This window comes from Chlorocebus sabaeus, chromosome X, assembly GCF_047675955.1.
Source record: "Chlorocebus sabaeus isolate Y175 chromosome X, mChlSab1.0.hap1, whole genome shotgun sequence".
NCBI classification, from domain to species: domain Eukaryota; kingdom Metazoa; phylum Chordata; class Mammalia; order Primates; family Cercopithecidae; genus Chlorocebus; species Chlorocebus sabaeus.
Genome location: NC_132933.1, coordinates 91039045 through 91045582, shown reverse-complemented (window position 1 = coordinate 91045582; position 6538 = coordinate 91039045).

The following is a 6538-nucleotide window of genomic DNA, read 5'->3' as shown; positions in this document are numbered from 1 at the left end:
GAAAGATGTAACTCTGTGAGATGAATTAACAGAACACAGAGCAGTTTCACAGAAAGCTTCTGTCCAGTTTTGAACGGAGGATATTTCCTTTTTCACCATAGCCCTCTATGGGCTTCCAAATATCCCTTTGCCAATTCCACAAGAACAGCCTTAGCGAAAGGCTTCTTGAAGGGAAAGATGTAACTCTGGGAGATGAATTAACAGAACACAGAGCAGTTTCTCAGAAAGCTTCTTTCCAGTTTTGAACGGAAGATATTTCCTTTTTCACCATAGCCCTCTAAGTGCTTTCAAATATCACTTTGCCAACTCCACATGAACAGCCTTAGCGAAAGGCTTCTTGAAGGGAAAGATGTAACTCTGTGAGTTGAATTAACAGAACACAGAGCAGCTTCTCAGAAAGCTTCTTTCCAGTTTTGAACGGAAGATACTTCGTTTTTCACCATAGCCCTCTATGGGCTTCCAAATGTCCCTTTGCCAATTCCAGAAGAACAGCCTTAGCAAAAGGCTTCTTGAAGGGAAAGATGTAACTCTGTGAGATGCATTAACAGAACACAGAGCAGTTTCTCAGAAAGCTTCTTTCCAGTTTTGAACGGAAGATATTTCCTTTTCCACCTTAGCCCTCTATGGGCTTCCAAATATCCCTTTGCCAATTCCACAAGAACAGCCTTAGCGAAAGGCTTCTTGAAGGGAAAGATGTAACTCTGTGAGATGAATTAACAGAACACAGAGCAGTTTCTCAGAAAGCTTCTTTCCACTTTTGAACGGAAGATATTTCCTTTTTCACCATAGCCTTCTATGGGCTTCCAAATATCACTTTGCCAATTCCACAAGAACAGCCTTAGCGAAAGGCTTCTTGAAGGGAAAGATGTAACTCTGTGAGATGAATTAACAGAACACAGAGCAGTTTCTCAGAAAGCTTCTTTCCAGTTTTGAACGGAAGATATTTCCTTTTTCACCATAGCCCTCTATGGGCTTCCAAATATCACTTTTCCAATTCCACAAGAACAACCTTAGCGAAAGGCTTCTTGAAGGGAAAGATGTAACTCTGTGAGATGAATTAACAGAACACGGAGCAGCTTCTCAGAAAGCTTCTTTCCAGTTTTGAACGGAAGATATTTCCTTTTTCACCATAGCCCTCTATGGGCTTCCAAATATCCCTTTGCCAATTCCACAAGAACAGCCTTAGCGAAAGGCTTCTTGAAGGGAAAGACGTAACTCTGGGAGATGAATTAACAGAACACAGAGCAGTTTCTCAGAAAGCTTCTTTCCAATTTTGAACGGAAGATATTTCCTTTTTCACCATAGCCCTCTAAGGGCTTCCAAATATCACTTTGCCAACTCCACATGAACAGCCTTAGCGAAAGGCTTCTTGAAGTGAAAGATGTAACTCTGTGAGTTGAATTAACAGAACACAGAGCAGTTTATCAGAAAGCTTCTTTCCAGTATTGAACGAAGTTATTTCCTTTTTCACCGTAGCCCTCTATGGGCTTCCAAATATCACTTTGCCAATTCCACAAGAACAGCCTTAGCGAAAGGCTTCTTGAAGGGAAAGATGTAACTCTGTGAGATGAATTAGCAGAACGCAGAGCAGTTTCTCAGAAAGCTTCTTTACAGTTTTGAACCGAAGATACTTCCTTTTTCACCATAGCCCTCTATGGGCTTCCAAATATCACTTTGCCAATTCCACAAGAACAGCCTTAGCGAAGGGCTTCTTGAAGGGAAAGATGTAAGTCTGTGAGATGAATTAACAGAACACAGAGCAGTTTCTCAGAAAGCTTCTTTCCAGTTTTGAACGGAAGATATTTCCTTTTTCACCATAGCCCTCTATGGGCTTCCAAATATCCCTTTGCCAATTCCACAAGAACAGCCTTAGCAAAAGGCTTCTTGAAGGGAGAGATGTAACTCTGTGAGATGAATTAACAGAACACAGAGCAGTTTTTCAGAAAGCTTCTTTCCCGTTTAGAACGGAAGATACTTTCTTTTTCACCCTAGCCCTCTATGGGCTTCCAAATATCACTTTGCCAATTCCACAAGAACAACATTAGCGAAAGGATTTTATGAAGGGAAAGATGTAACTGTGTGAGATGAATTAACAGAACACACAGCAGTTTCTCAGAAAGCTTCTTTCCAGTATTAAACGCAAGATATTTCCTTTTTCACAGTATCCCTCCATGGATTTCCAAATATCACTTTGCCAATTCCACAAGAACAGCCTTAGCGAAAGGCTTCTTGAAGGGAAAGATGTAACTCTGTGAGATGAATTAACAGAACACAGAGCAGTTTCTCAGAAAGCTTCTTTCCAGTATTGAACGCAAGATATTTCCTTTTTCACCGTAGCCCTCTTTGGCCTTCCAAATATCACTTTGCCAATTCCACAAGAACAGTCTTAGCGAAAGGCTTCTTGAAGGCAAAGATGTAGCTCTGTGAGATGAATTAACAGAACACAGAGCAGTTTCTCAGAAAGCTTCATTCCAGTTTTGAACGGAAGATAGTTCCTTTTTCACCATAGACCTCTATGGGCTTCCAAATATCACTTTGCCAATTACACAAGAACAGCCTAAGCGAAGGGCTTTTTGAAGGGAAAGATGTAAGTCTGTGAGATGAATTAACAGAACACAGAGCAGTTTCTCAGAAAGCTTCCTTCCAGTTTTGAACGGAAGATATTTCCTTTTTCACCATAGCCCTCTATGGGCTTCCAAATATCTCTTTGCCAATTCCGCAAGAACAGACTGAGGGAAAGGCTTCTTGAAGGGAAAGATGTAACTCTGTGAGATGAATTAACAGAACACAGAGCAGTTTCTCAGAAAGCTTCTTTCCAGTATTGAACGGAAGATATTTCCTTTTTCACCGAAGCCCTCTGTGGCCTTCCAAATATCTCTTTGCCAATTCCGCAAGACAGACTTAGGGAAAGGCTTCTTGAAGGGAAAGATGTAACTCTGTGAGATGAATTAACAGAACACAGAGCAGTTTCTCAGAAAGCTTCTTTCCAGTATTGAACGGAAGATATTTCCTTTTTCACCGAAGCCCTCTGTGGCCTTCCAAATATCTCTTTGCCAATTCCACAAGAACAGTCTTAGCGAAAGGCTTCTTGAAGGCAAAGATGTAGCTCTGTGAGATGAATTAACAGAACACAGAGCAGCTTCTCAGAAAGCTTCTTTCCAGTTTTGAACGGAAGATATTTCCTTTTTCACCATAGCCCTCTATGGGCTTCCCAATATCACTTTGGCTATTCCACAAGAACAGCCTTAGCGAAAGGCTGCTTGAAGGAAAAGATGTAACTCTGTGAGATGAATTAACAGAACACAGAGCAGTTTCTCAGAAAGCTTCTTTCCAGTATTGAACGCAAGATATTTCCTTTTTTCAGTATCCCTCCATGGACTTCCAAATATCACTTTGCCAATTCCACAAGAACAGCCTTAGCGAAAGGCTTCTTGAAGGGAAAGATGTAACTCCGTGAGATGAATTAACAGAACACAGAGAAGTTTCTCAGAAAGCTTCTTTCCAGTTTTGACCGGAAGATATTTCCTTTTTCACCATAGCCCTCTCTGGGCTTCCAAATATCCCTTTGCCAATTCCACAAGAACAGCCTTAGAGAAAGGCTTCTTGAAGGGAAAGCTGTAACTCTGTGAGTTGAATTAACAGAACACAGAGCAGTTTCTCAGAAAGCTTCTTTCCAGTTTTGAACGAAAGATATTTCGTTTTTCACCATAGCCCTCTATGGGCTGCCAAATATCACTTTGCCAATTCCACAAGAACAGCCTTAGCTAGGGCTTATTGAAGGGAAATATGTAACTCTGTGAGATGAATTAACAGAACACAGAGCAGTTTCTCAGAAAGCTTCTTTCCAGTTTTGAACGGAAGATATTCCCTTTTTCACCATAGCCCTCTATGGGCTTCCAAATATCCCTTTGCCAATTAAACAAGAACAGCCTTAGCGAAAGGCTACTTGAAGGGAAAGCTGTAACTCCGTGACTTGAATTAACAGAAACAGAGCAGTTTCTCAGAAAGCTTCTTTCCAGTTTTGAACGGAAGATATTTCGTTTTTCACCATAGCCCTCTATGGGCTTCCAAATATCACTTTGCCAATTCCACAAGAACAGCCTTAGCGAGGGCTTAATGAAGGGAAATATGTAACTCTGTGAGATGAATTATCAGAACACAGAGTAGTTTCTCAGAAAGCTTCTTTCCAGTTTTGAACGGAAGATATTTCCTTTTTCACCATAGCCCTCTGTGGGCTTCCAAATATCCCTTGGCCAATTCAACAAGAACAGCCTTAGCGAAAGGCTTCTTGAAGGGAAAGATGTAACTCTTTGAAATGAATTAACAAAACACAGAGCAGTTTCTCAGAAAGCTTCTTTCCAGTTTTGAACGGAAGATATTTCCTTTTTCACCATAGCCCTCTATGGGCTTCCAAATATCACTTTGCCAATTCCGCAAGAACAGACTTAGCGAAAGGCTTCTTGAAGGGAAAGATGTAAGTCGGTGAGATGAATTAACAGAACACAGAGCAGTTTCTCAGAAAGCTTCTTTCCAGTTTTGAACGGAAGATATTTCCTTTTTCACCGTAGCCCTCCATGGGCTTCCAAATATCACTTTGCCAATTCCACAAGAACAGCCTTAGCGAAAGGCTTCTTGAAGGGAAAGATGTAACTCTAAGAGATGAATTAACAGAACACAGAGCAGTTTCTCAGAAAGCTTCTTTCCAATATTGAACGGAAGATATTTCCTTTTTCACAGTAGCGCTCCATGTACTTCCAAATATCACTTTGCCAATTCCACAAGAACAGCCTTAGCGAAAGGCTTCTTGAAGGGAAAGCTGTAACTCTGTGAGTTGAATTAACAGAACACAGAGCAGTTTCTCAGAAAGCTTCTTTCCAGTTTTGAACGGAAGATATTTCGTTTTTCACCGTAGCCCTCTATGGGCTTACAAATATCACTTTGCCAATTCCACAAGAACAGCCTTAGCGAAGGGCTTATTGAAGGGAAATATGTAACTCTGTGAGATGAATTAACACAACACACAGCAGTTTATCAGAAATCTTCTTTCCAGTTTTGAACGGAAGATATTTCCTTTTTCACCATAGCCCTCTATGGGCTTCCAAATATCACTTTGCCAATTCCACAAGAACAACATTAGCGAAAGGATTTCGTGAAGGGAAAGATGTAACTCTGTGAGATGAATTAACAGAACGCACAGCAGTTTCTCAGAAAGCTTCTTTCCAGTTTTGAAAGGAAGATACTTCCTTTTTCACCATAGCACTCTACGGGCTTCCAAATATCACTTTGCCAATTCCACAAGAACAGCCTTAGCAAAAGGCTTCTTGAAGGGAAAGATGTAACTCTGTGAGATGAATTAACAGAACACAGAGCAGTTTCTCAGAAAGCTTCTTTCCAGTTTTGAACGGAAGATATTTCCTTTTTCACCATAGCCCTCTATGGGCTTCCAAATATCACATTGCCAACTCCACAAGAACAGCCTTAGCGAAAGGCTTCTTTAAGGGAAAGATATAACTCTGTGAGATGAATTAACAGAACACAGAGCAGTTTCTCAGAAAGCTTCTTTCCAGTTTAGAACGGAAGATACTTCCTTTTTCACCATAGCCCTCTATGGGCTTCCAAATATCACTTTGCCAATTCCACAAGAACAACATTAGCGAAATGATTTTATGAAGGGAAAGATGTAACTCTGTGAGATGAATTAACAGAACACAGAGCAGTTTCTCAGAAACCTTCTTTCCAGTTTTGAACGGAAGATATTTCCTTTTTCACCATAGCCCTCTATGGGCTTCCAAATATCCCTTTGCCAATACCATAATAACAGCCTTAGCCAAAGGCTTCTTGAAGGCAAAGATGTAACTCTGTGAGATGAATTAACAGAACACAGAGCAGTTTCTCAGAAAGCTTCTTTCCAGTTCTGAACGGAAGATATTTCCTTTTTCACCATAGCCCTCTATGGGCTTCCAAATATCCCTTTGCCAATTCCACAAGAACAGCCTTAGCGAATGGCTTCTTGAAGGGAAAAATGTAACTCTGTGAGATGAATTAAGGGAACACAGAGCAGTTTCTCAGAAAGCTTCTTTCCAGTTTTGAACGGAAGATATTTCGTTTTTCACCATAGCCCTCTATGGGCTTCCAAATATCACTTTGCCAATTCCACAAGAACAGCCTAAGCGTAGGGCTTTTTGAAGGGAAAGATGTAAGTCTGTGAGATGAATTAACAGAACACAGAGCAATTTCTCATAAAGCTTCTTTCCAGTTTTGAAGGGAAGATACTTCCTTTTTCACCATAGCCCTCTAAGGGCTTCCAAATATCACTTTGCCCATTCCTCAAGAACAGCCTTAGCGAAAGGCTTCTTGAAGGGAAATATGTAACTCTTACAGATGAATTAACAGAACACAGAGCAGTTTCTCAGAAAGCTTCTTTCCAATATTGAACGGAAGATATTTCCTTTTTCACAGTAGCGCTCCATGGACTTCCAAATATCACTTTTCCAATTCCACAAGAACAGCCTTAGCGAAAGGCTTCTTGAAGGGAAAG